Source organism: Andrena cerasifolii, chromosome 2 (genome assembly GCF_050908995.1).
Source record: "Andrena cerasifolii isolate SP2316 chromosome 2, iyAndCera1_principal, whole genome shotgun sequence".
NCBI lineage: Eukaryota > Metazoa > Arthropoda > Insecta > Hymenoptera > Andrenidae > Andrena > Andrena cerasifolii.
Window position 1 is genome coordinate 3,065,506 of NC_135119.1, and position 12,977 is coordinate 3,078,482.

Here is a 12,977-nt window from a genome sequence, read left to right on the forward strand (position 1 = left end):
TCGCAGATTAAATGAAAAAACTATAAGTGATGCATATCCGTTCCCGAATATAACAAACATTCTAGATCAACTTGGCGCAGCAAAATATTTTAGCACACTTGATTTGGCATCGGGATTCCATCAAATTCCTATGGATCCAGAATCAAAATTTAAGACTGCATTTTCAACTCCGAATGGGCATTACGAGTTCAACAGGATGCCCTTTGAAGAACGCTCCTGCAACTTTACAAAGTTGAATGGATCTAGTTTTATCGGGTTTGCAGGGTGTTGAATTGTTCGTTTACATGGATGATATAGTCATATACGCTAATTCCGTAGAGGAACATACCCGTAAATTAAAAGTTCTTTTTGGCCAAATTGCAAAATGCAGGACTGACACTTCAATCGGAAAAGTGTAAATTTCTTAGGCGGGAAGTAGTATATCACAGTCACGTAATTTCTGCGGATGGTGTTAAACCCGAAGTTGGGAAAACGAAGGCTGTGAAAGAGTTTCCCTTTCCTAAAACGAAAAAGAATATTAAGGAATTTCTAGGTCTCGTCGGTTATTACAGGCGTTTTATTCCAAACATGGCTAAAATTTCTAAACCACTTATGCGGCTTTTAGAAAGGGATGCCCCCTTTATTTGGAATTCTGAAACTCAGTTAGCTTTTCAGTTAGCTCAGTCTCAGGGACATCATATGTACAAAACCATTGCCAAAATTCCCAAATTTCAATCACCCATTTCTAGTAACAACCGATGCTTCAGATTACGCCTTAGGAGCTGTCATAAGCCAAGGATCGAGTGGTCAGGATCTTCCCATTGCATATGCCTCAAGGACCTTGAGTGATTCTGAAGTCAAATATTCAACGATCGAGAAAGAATTACTAGCAGTTCCTTTTGCTGTGGAACATTTTCGGCCTTATTTATATGGTCATCAATTCACGTTGGTGACAGATCATCGACCACTGGTCTGGCTGCACAATGTTACGTATGTGGAATTTTCCCATACGCCGCTCTCAACCACTTTTCGAGCTCGCGTCTGCGAAGGGAAAACGCCCTAAAATCCTTTTGCTTATCACATATCACTAAGGGGGGTCATGATTTCGACCATCTGGATCACGACCATGGGAACGGGAGTGACACGACGACGACCCCGAAGAATTTCCTTATATGGAAATTTCTAACGCATCCCCACTCATTTTAGGACTATATAAACCCTTTGGTTTCTACCCTCGACGGTTAAAAGCAGTACAGTCACGCGTAGAGTAACGTCGTGTCACGCTGGTACCGAGTCGGTTGAATTCAGTAAGATCGAGCTAAAGTCTCCGTCGGAATCATAGTTGACCTCATAGAATCCGCGAGTTCGGTTTATATTCTATTGGGCACTTTGAAATAGCCACTCGTACGCCCCGCATCGCCAGTGCGTCAACACCGAGCAAATTAGTGGTAATCTATACACATTTACTACACTATTTAAACGCGACACTTACATTTGTACTATAATTGATTATTGAATACACGAATGGTGTTCACGTCTAAATCGAGTAGATTCGTTAAAACCCATCTTTTACCCAGCGATCCTTATAATATTAGTAGCACTCACCCACTGATACAACTTTACCGCTCGAGTTGTATCGAACATAAATTAAGAGTTACGAGGCATTACTAACATTTCCTGCGACTCCCTGATCTAGCATCAGGTTCGTTCGCAACCTTTCATCCAAAACAAGGAATCTTTACCAACCTAGTGGCTCCCCGATTTCGCATCGGGTTCGTCCACGTTTAACCCTCCTACGGCTCCCTGATTTCGCATCAGGTTCGTCCGTATCCTACAGCTCCCTGGTTTCGCACCAGGTTCGTCTGTAAGTCTACCAACCTCCGAACAGCTCCCTGGTTTCGCACCAGGTTCGTCTGTGAATAATCCAACCTCCTAACAGCTCCTCGACTTCGCGTCGAGTTCGTCTGTGAACATCATCCTAGTGACACCCCGATTTTGCATCGGGTTCGTTCACGAGGTTTCACCCTGCTGCGGCTCCCTGATTTCGAATCAGGTTCGTCCGCACTTGACTCCATTCCTAGAGGCTCCCTGATTTCGCATCAGGTTCGTCTTCGCCGTCAATAATCCAAGCGGCTCCCTGATTTCGCATCAGGTTCGTCCGCGCACCTTACTAACAAATTCATAAACCATATTCCTTGGGAAATACCCTTCTCGCCGGCCTCTCGCGTTGCCGCAGCCCCGGCTCGTAACAATATATAAAAAAATCGGGTTTCTGAAAATTTTAACCAGAGGGTCCCCTTAATATCACTCCGAAGTAAAAACCGAATTCGGAGTCCTAATTATGAAGCCTATAGTTACCTATCCAAACAAAGGTTTTAGGATAATAAACCATTATTAACCTGTAAACGTTTGTTGTGCTATTTGAGCGAGAACACCCATCACAGGTAACGAACACAGCCGCGTTAAGCGGAACCACCGAGTAATAGCCAGATATGCCAGTCTTAAAAATCGATTGTTTCGAAGACGAAGCCTTGTGCGAAAAAAATGTACATATTCCGCATTTTCGACTTAATTTTGCATACACCAGGTGGATAACAATAAGTAGGTGAGTCACAGTGTCTTCTTACATCAACTTCCATTTGAAGTGGACAGATATTACTTTTGTTAAAAATTGGTCATTCTATAAGCTACGGTAACAAAAATTTTCAGCTCCACAGTCGTGGAAGGTTTATTCATGAATACATTTGTGATATCAATTCCCAGACATCAATAATTCATATTTCCTTTTCTGTCGCAAACTTTATTCTGCCTGGAACTTTATCTATACTGCTCAGAGACATTTCTTTTTATACTTTACCAGACTTGCTGATACGTTCTTCACCTAACCTCCTATACCAACACCTTTCTGAACTCTGTCGCATCAGTGATCTGCTTCGAGAACAAAAATAAAGGAAACTGTTTAAGTATTTACGTGACCCCTTGCATGTCTTCAATCTTTTTCCAGAGACACATGAGATTCCCTTTGCAATATTTCTGTTATTTTAATAAAAATCAGGAATAGTACGGCACGCTTAAAGAGAAATCCTATTTTTGGGGCCAAAAAGATAGCAAAATTTGGGAATTTTTTTCGAGAAACTAGCAATTCGATTCATCTGAAATTTGGACCATACTTTTATGCATCTTTGAAGATGTTGCAGTTTTTTTATTATTATTTGTTAATAATAAATACAGGAGTTATGCATGATCGACCATCATGCCACGCAAAATTCTCCGTCCGCATGATACCTACTAATCTTCCAGGTAATCGGAAACAGAAAAATGAAACGGCGTTTTACTTTTTACATATGTAGTTTCAGTTTGGCAAAAGTTTTTCATAGATGCATAAAAACATGGTCCAAGTTTCAGATGATACGTATCGCATATTTTCTTGAAAAAAATCCCAAATCTTGCTGTTTTTTGCCCAAAAATAGGAGTCCTCCATCAACTTGACTCTATCAAAAATCCAGTGGATTAACATTCTGTGGCTTATGCCCCACAATTTTGCAACGTTGCTTCCTTTAAAGACAAAACAAAATTTATTTACATCGTTTTCATATTGTGCAACTTTATGGAAATATAACGAAACATAATGTAGCAAAATTTAAGACGAAACGGAACGTATTGTTGGATGGCTCTTGCACCCAGATTATTGGAATAGAATCTACTCTGTGTGTGTATATGCATGCCGGCGCGCGCACGCGCTGTGTGTGTGTGGGATGCGTTAAGTTGCATCGATGTTGTGTGTGAGTATAGGAGCGTGACCGTCCTGACACTGCATGATTGTTGAACTTTGTGAAACTATGGTTCCGCTCAAAATTTTACTTAATTTTAGTATATCTGTCGACTGCACCGAATCGTATAGAGTATATAGGAGGGTGAAACATGGGTGGGAATAAGCCTTGAAGAAACTAATTCTTGAGTGGCAAAGATTTTTGGGATAAAAAATAGAAAATTCTTACAAGAGGAGGACACCATGTGGTAGACACCGATTTTGATAAGCCTTGACACGATGGATCTATGTCGAAAATAAGTAAATAGGTGTCCGAGCGTTTCTGCCAATGGGGCTTAATAATAGAGATATTTACATGGAACTTATTAAAAATTTGGGGTGCCTTTTGAAGATTTCCCAAAGTTAAAAAAAAAATTTATAAAAAAAATAATTTAGAAAAAAAATTTATAAAGTTTTTTTTTAACGTGGATACATCTTCAAAGGCACCCCGACTTCTTCAGAGGGGAATCCCCCGGGGGCGCCAGGGTAGTTTGGGATTTTTACCCAGTAAAATCCCACGGCCACTATGAAATTTTTAATAATTTCCATGTAAATATCTCTATTATTAAAGCCCATTGGCAGAAACGCTCGGACACCTATTTACTTATTTTCAACATAGATCCATCGTGCCAAGGCTCATCAAAATCGGTGTCTACCACATGGTGTCCTCCCCTTGTTAGTAAAATAACTGTATTCTGTTGCGCGTGCGCGCGCGCGCGCGAGAGAGAGAGGGGGGAGGGCCTGGAATTTTTCAACTACATTTATTATATCATAGTATGCACGTGTAACAGGTAGGTGATAACTACAGGTACACTAAATGAAACGTAAGGACAAAACAGGTATCAAAACAAACATCCTGGGAATTGGAAATTGTTTTATTACATACTAGCTTCCCCCGTCTCGGCTTCGCCCGATATATCAGCATGACGGATTCATGTTTATTAGAATTAATATCTTTTAAGGAAATTAAGTATTTTGAAAAAAGCTTACTTTCTTCATATTATTCCGGAAAATATGGGACATTTATTTTCCCTCCAGCGTAACACATACCAGGCGCTTCTTCGTTCCATGTTAACCTTCAGAGGGTCGGGCTGGCCACTATAGTGGCCACCTAAAAATTTGGATACTTTGCCGAACCATTCTGGTGGCATATATGCATAAATTTTAAGTAAATAAAATTTACAATTTCAATGAAAAAATCCTGACACTCTAAAGGTTAATAACGCGTTTTTTTTAGACATGCTACATAGCCTATGTCCGTCCTAGAGTATCCAGGAATGACGTGTTAAAATTTTAGGAAGATCGGTTCAATAGGTCTTGAGTTTTGCGCGAACATAAAAGCGGCTCTCTCTTTATATAATAGTATAGATTTGTAGGTTATGCTATATTATACAGGGTGTCCCACTAAGGAGTGGACAGCGCGATATCTCTTAAAGTATTGTCGCTAAAAATATAAAAAAAATAGGGAATTGCATGGTTCGAGGGGGCCCATTTATTAGCGCGAACGAATTTTGTTTCCGATTATTATTTTAAAAGATACGATGGTCTAGTTCGGTTTTTCAAATGGAACTATTTTTTTTGAAGACCTGAGTTGATAGTGCGTTCCAAGACAAATTCAATAAGCTTTAATGTATACACTTTATTTCCACTGGTTTTTAAGATATTGCGCTTGCAAAATTACTGATTTTCACTGCAAGAAAACCCTCTGGAATAGCAAGGACCGGGGTCGATCTTACTGCCGCCACGGGTGGTATTGCCTGTTGAAACTGATACCTACCTGCCAAAGGTCTACGACAGGGTTCGCAGACCCAAAAGCTGGACAATTCTTTTCCATTAGAAATGCTACTTAGTTAGGTACATATGCGGTATCGAGAAGCGCACCGTTACTTTTATTTCGCACTTGCTTCTACGCTCGGATGGCCGGTTCTTTCGGGAGGGATGCAAGTTGGATTGGTTAGGTTAGGAGGAGTGAAAGTTGCTAGACTAAATTTCAACCATAGGGAGCAGATTGTATCAGAACCAATCCAACTTGCATCCCTCCCAAAAGAACCGGCCATCCGAGCGTAGAAGTAAGTGCGAAATAAAAGTAACGATACCTACCTAAGTAGCATTTCTGACGGAAAAGAATTGTCCAGCCTTTGGGCCTGCCATTTCTGGCGTAGACCTTTGGCAGGTAAGTATCCATTTCAACAGGCAGTGCCACCCGTGGCGCTAGTAAGACCGCCCCCGGTTTTTGCCATTCCAGAGGGATTTCTTGCAGTGAAAATCAGTAAATTTGCAAGCGCAATATCTTAAAAACCAGTGGAAATAAAGTGTATACATTAAAGCTTATTGAATTTGTCTTGGAACGCACTATCAACTCAGGTCTTCAAAAAAAATAGTTCCATTTGAAAAACCGAACTTGACCATCGTATCTTTTAAAATAATAATCGAAAACAAAATTCGTTCGCGCTAATAAATGGGCCCCCTCGAACCATGCAATTCCCTATTTTTTTTATATTTTTATCGACAATACTTTAAGAGATATCGCGCTGTCCACTCCTTAGTGGGACACCCTGTATAGTGGCTGTGATGACTGAATGAGAAGACTTAGATTGACTGAGATAGATCTTCAGTAAAAGTGACACAACTGAGACGTTTATAGCCGATTTCACCTGTTTCTTTATTGATTTCGGACCGAGATTGGAAGTAGTTCCGTTTTTGCTTGGCTTTCCTTGATTCCTTGGAGTGCGCGGAGTGTCCAGGAAGCAATTTGATGTACGGGGCAAAGAGGAGTAGTAATTAGTGGCTTGATGAAAGCTTCTAATCGAGGAGTTGGACAGTTTCTATAGAATTAATACAGGGTGTGAGGAATTCAATTACCCGAGGCAAGCAAAGTCCTTATATACTATTAGTAGGATGTTGGCTGGACACTCACTTTGCACGTACACGTGGAAATTGATTTGACAACATTATATGAATACGGGCAGGGACGGAATGTTAAACGTTTGAAACAGTCTATCCATATTTGCACACATTCCTCAATGCTGAAGTGTTGTTATTACGAATGTATTATGGCTTCGTTATATGCATAACATTTCTAGCACAGAACATACTGTGCCTGGTGTGTCTCGCGAAGCTTCAATATTCAATTAATGAGGGGGATACTTCCATAGCATTTTCTTAACTAACCCTTCGTTGACACTCTGGGTGTGAGCCACACATAAACTGATTTCGACGCTCTGTACCTTCGATATGCAAAATAAATACCTTTTTTCTAAAGCCGACTTACAAACTATTTTCTTTCTGAAAATATTATATCTGAACAACAGCTCGGTAGATTTTTAGCTTCTCAAATTGAAATTTGTAAAAGTTACAATTTTTTAAGATTTTCTTTGTGTTTCGTCGATATATGGTAATCCACATTTTTTTTGCAAAAACTGTGATATAATGTCAATCAAAAAAACTATTGGAATACATTCTAGAGACCTTGAAATTGACCCATGATTTTTTTTCATAACGATTGGATTCTTTTCATGAGAATGGCAGTCGTTCAAAAATTGTTTTGGGTGTGAGCCACTCAGGTATGTCAAAGTTGATCGACAAAGGAGGTGTGTCAACGAAGGGCTACTATTCGTCCATAATTATTTACTTTTTCAATAAACAAATAAATATATTATCTTGAATTAAATACTCCAATGGTCAAAGAAATTATATATATGATTTGATCCAACGAAATATTAAATAGAGTTGTCACTCTTGGTGATGATGAACATGCATATGTAGTATGATTTCAAAATTCACTTCGCATAATTCCACAAGGATCTGTGGTGTCTTTAGTTTCCCAGGGAGATATAGAAAGCTTACAATATAATTTTCAAGGGTGCAAACCGCTGTGTCGTCGCCACCATTTGCAAATTCGACAAGGTATAACGTCATGTAGTTGGATGTTCTTCGTGGACATGGCAGTTGTAACGTGCCACTACCATCCTTGCTTATGGTATTCCGTAAATTAATGGTTTCAGGACTTGCTACACTTTGGCAAACATATAGGTACCTTCAAAATTACAAGCTGTGTATCTAGAAACTTCTCCACCGCAAAATTATGTTGCATACTCTTGAACTCTGTTACTACAGTAGACACTTATTAGGTCGGTGCATAAGTTTGTTCGTTTTATTGAACCGAAGTCTTTATTAAAAGTAGAAATATATTACATGTTTTTTTAATCAAAGTATTCGCCTTGGATATCTATAACCTTTTGCCACTATTCTGGTAAAAGTACAAGAAGGTGTAGTAAGAAAAGGCATTTCCTTACACGTAACATCACTTGACGGTGAGCGAACGAACTTTTACACCGACCTAATACTTTTCCTGGATATTATTCTGAAAGGGACCGGTGGCCGATCGAGATGAGGTTTGGGGGGAACGGTGGGGAGGGGGTGTGGACCTTAAATCTAAAATTGTAGCTTCGGGTATTTATTAGTTTCCGAAATATTAATAAAAAATTATTGTCATTTTTTTTTAAAACTTTTTGGGAAGTTGGTACAGGTCCTCCTACCCGGGAACCCTCCCGTCCTGTCATTTTTTATTTTTGAAATGTTGTAACCATAGTCTCATTTTTATCATTGCCAAACTCACATCGGTTCGCTACCATGCTTTACGCGCCCGCACCCACCGCACTAATCTAGCCCCAACCAATACTAATACCCGGGACAAGTTGGAAAGTGGAATGCGTTGTATCGGTATAATTCAAGAGAAATATTGTTAATGGGGGGGATCGTGGTAAAGTGATTAAAAACAATCGGTAAAGCGTACCATTTTATGCACAATGACCTTGCATCGTTTGAACGCATTAATTTCCGATGCTAAAATTTTATATTTGCGGCCTCTTCACACCCCTCGTAATACCCACCACGTTTCATATCGATCGGCCACCGGTCCCTTTTCCTTAATAATCCATAAATACAACAAAATTTGTAATATATATATATATATTTTTTATAATTTTGTACTTTTTATTTTACTTTTAACTTAATTATAATATCTACATTAGCCATCGGATGGCGGGCAGTTCGAGTAAACTAAGTTTCATTAAATGACTAAATTTGGGCTGGGATTATCGGGAAAGACCTACCCACCCCACTGTTTTGCTCTCTCGTTGCGAGCGAGGACCTTGGGGCCCTAGGTAGTAGACTGCCCGTTGATAGCCGAGAACAATAAAACTGACGGGCCAGATAAAATGTTCATGTTTTTTATAAGTGTTGATAAAAGTATTACCAATCGATTCCTTATGCCTTCCCGATGAAAATGGCCTAAAAATGATATAATTTAGACCATAATTAAGGAAATTACGTGAAAAATTTGTTTGCAGAATTGAAAGTCCGTTTCGTTAAAAATAGTCCGATTTAAATTATTTGCTGTCCCATTAATCGGGAAAATGCCAGGAATCCATTGGTGTCACTTTCATTTACATGCGATGAAAAATGAACAAATTCAAATTCTGCAGAATCGATGACACATGGCCGAGCAACGGCAAATGAAAGTTGAACCGTTATTCAAAACCCAAGGTGAAAGGCCTTCGAATAACCAGCTTCATCTCTGGCGCTTTGAATGAAGATATTAACTTATTCCATCTTCAAATAACGGAAAAAGATCTCTTTATTTGAAATGTTATTTGAATCACTTTTTATCTAGATAATGCCCATCCCTGGCTAAAAGCGAGGACAAAGTGCCAATCGGCCCGAGGGCGAGAGAGTATTCTGTGAACGGTTACCATCGGGTCCACTTATTCGTGCCTGCACGAATAAATCTAATTTTTCACTTCAAGTATTTGTTAAAGCCTTAATTGTGGACTCATTTTTCCCGCTCACCCTCAGCCATCCCTACACAATCTATATGGAGCGTTCTGCAATATCGACAAACAGGATACGGTCTTACGTTGCAACTCGCAACCTATGCGGGGCGTTCCTGCAACGTCCACCACAGAATACGGTGTTTCATTGCACTTGCGACTTAACCGTAGCGTTCCTGCAACGTCGATCACAGAATACAGACTTATATATTTCCACTTGCAACGTACGCGGAGTGTTCCTGAAATGTTGACACACAGAATGCAGTCTTAGATTCCACAGGCAACCAACGAGGGAATATATGCGAACATGGACAATATGTAATATAAATAATTAATATAATTACTTAATTAGCAGTATAGGGTTTAAGCAAACCGTTAAACTGTATACAGCCATAAAAGATATTTGTAAAGATGTCGGAGCTGTGAAATGTAAATCCACAAACACTAAACACTAGAAAAAAAAAAAAAAAATATATGTTAAACGATTGTATTAAAAATGCGCTAAAAACTAAAAAATATTCTTTTATTGTACTATGCAGGACATTTCAAGCGTCGAAATGAATTTGTTGTGTATCTATCCGCCTCCACGATTAAGGAGATATAATGGGGTTTGTCAAAACGAGCTTCCTTTTTTGAATAATTTGAGTTTAAAGTTTTGCACGGTAGGAACATAAGTTCGAATACGTAAGCAATCTTCTCAATCAGCGGTTGTAGCTGCGGCGGTAAAGTGTTCGTCTACGGTGCGACAGGTCCCTGTGGGTTCGAATCCCCCTGAGGTAAAAGAATTTTCAATGAGAAAAAGATACACGGGCGTTAAGTATTAGTTCTACGACTCTGCACACATTCATGTCGTCGCGTTCCTCACAGACACGTAGGTATATACCGTTATTTTTATTTTTGACCCTACTGCCCGAAACGTTGCGAGACCATTGTTGTGTAATATCTCCGAAACGTTGCGTGGCCATTGCTGTAAAAAATCTCCGAAACGTTGCGTGACCATTGCTGTAAAATTCCGAAACAATGTTGCAGAAATATCTCCTGCAATGTTGCACAGTGGCGGACATAGCAATTTACTTGTAACGTTTCGGGAACATTCCGTGCAATGTTCCAAATGTTGCACCGAGACATAACTGAGACATTCCTGCAACAAAGTGTGCTGTAGGGGTGTTTATAATGACTACCGGTGTCTTAGGCATTGTTAGCCCACAATGATATAATGGCTGCAGAGTATGTATTAGGTTTCTTATTAAATATTTTTTTATATTACTATCAACGATACTTCTGTGGGCCCATTAAAGAGACAGGCCCTACACATAACACATACATGTCACGCCTTCAGAAGAATACAAATTCATAGTAGTTTTTAACCCTTTCGTTACGGGTGCCGACTGTAGTCGACACCCATGCGACGACCTGTGTGTACGGGTGTCGACACCTATGCGACGACTTGTGTGTACGAGTGCCGACTATAGTCGACACCCATGCGACGATCTGCGAACACCGAAGGTTACCGACGTGCATACTTTGCGGCGCGGTGCCCCGTTCAGAGGCGTCACTCCAGCGGAGCGGACTGCCGTAACGAAAGGGTTAAAATCCATTTTCGAATAACAATCAGTTGATTTCGTAAAGCGATTTGCAGAGTACACATTTCAATTACGATTTAAACATGGAGCTAGTAAACAAATTTTAGGGATCGCATTTGTATTCATTTCAAGTTTAAAGAATGTTCAAAAACAAGTTTACGATTCCAAGTATTTCCCGAGTGAACAAGCTTAATGATTACAGCGGAAAAAGGAAGAAGAAGACAACGAGATATCTCAGCCTTATGCACTGTTTCTATATTTCCGTTGCACCTGATAAAACTCATCTGAATCTGTGTTTATATCTGGGTACATAAATCTTCATGTTATGTTTCCGCCTTCTTTAATTTCAGCTAAGGAGGCAATAAACAGTGGGCACGATTGCCCTGATAAGAAAATTTAAAATACTTGTCATAACAATACATGTTATTCTTTCTTCGTATTTCAATTTCGTTAGTACAGATTGCTCCCTGAAAAAATGAATTAAATCATATTTTGTCATTAAATCACATTTTAGGCTTGTAATGTGATAGGTAGAATGGTACACCTCACACAAATGAATCTCGTGGAGTACAAAACAAAATGGCGATGGCATATATCTTCAAAGAAGAAATCAAGGAAACTACACTACATTCCACATTAGAGCATACCTGTTTCACGCAGGCACGACACTCGGGAGGCGTTGCTACGCCCGACTCCCCACTTAACCGCGTATGTTTTTTTCTGTCGCACGGCCCTCTACTCTCTCTGTCGCACGGCCCTCTACTCTCTCTGTCGCACGGCCCTCTACTCTCTCTGTCGTACGGCCCTCTACTCTCTCTGTCGCACGGCCCTCTACTCACTCTGTTAACTTTTCATGCAGGACGTTGTTTACGTTGACAACGGTCAGATCCCGCGTTTGGGATGTACCAGTTATTTCTTGGAAACCACCACGACCAATCCGCGTGCGGTTCAAACCGTGGGTAATAGTGGGAGCTGCGCAGATCGGTAGGGGGGTCGGTATGCTCTTATATGGAATGCAGTGTAAGGAAGTAATGAACAAGTGGATGACAAATATGAGTGCAATAACATTGCATTAGAAAAATAAAAACATCTCTTGTAATATGTTGCAATTACTATTTATTGTTATTTAATTACACTATAGCTATACTGCATTTACTGTCCGTTTCAAAAATCGGAATCAAATACATATTTATAATGTCATCTCATTGTCAGTCAGGGGACTCGAATGCTTTTATTATCCGAATTACTAGGAATCACGATTGTTTGAATAATGAAGCACTTTCATCATGGTGAGTGTCCTACATTTCAGAAAGAATAATACAAGCCGTAATGCTATAATATATATATAAAACTTCAAAATACAACAGTAATAGATTTTGTCACAAAAAAGAAATAGATTCGCTGAGGCTACATTAGAAGCATTGTATAATTTAAAAATAAATTTTAAAACCAAAAAGTAATTTTTAAAGTAAATTTTTTATTAAATAAATAAATTTACCAATTATATTTAATATCTATTTTTCATTTACACAAGTCTTGTATAAATAAGACAGGAATAATCATTTAGTTAAAGTTTTCTTGTGTTTTTGATAAAAATATTACCAACATTATTCCAAAAATATAATTTTTGCAATATTTTTTTCAATTTCTCGAGAATTCTCGGAGAATTCTCAAGAAATATGACCTCAATTCTGATTTCTGGAGAAACAAACAATATCGAGAAATCAGGAACACCACTACACATATATATTGCGTAATATGCATTACATTTCAAAT

General features: G+C 39.1%; 1 long non-coding RNA gene across 1 annotated transcript in view; it reads left to right on the plus strand.

Moving 5' to 3' along the window:
* LOC143378562 (uncharacterized) overlaps positions 1-12,977 on the plus strand; it is a 397,603-nt gene that overhangs the window by 75,741 nt on the left and 308,885 nt on the right. The window lies entirely within an intron of this gene.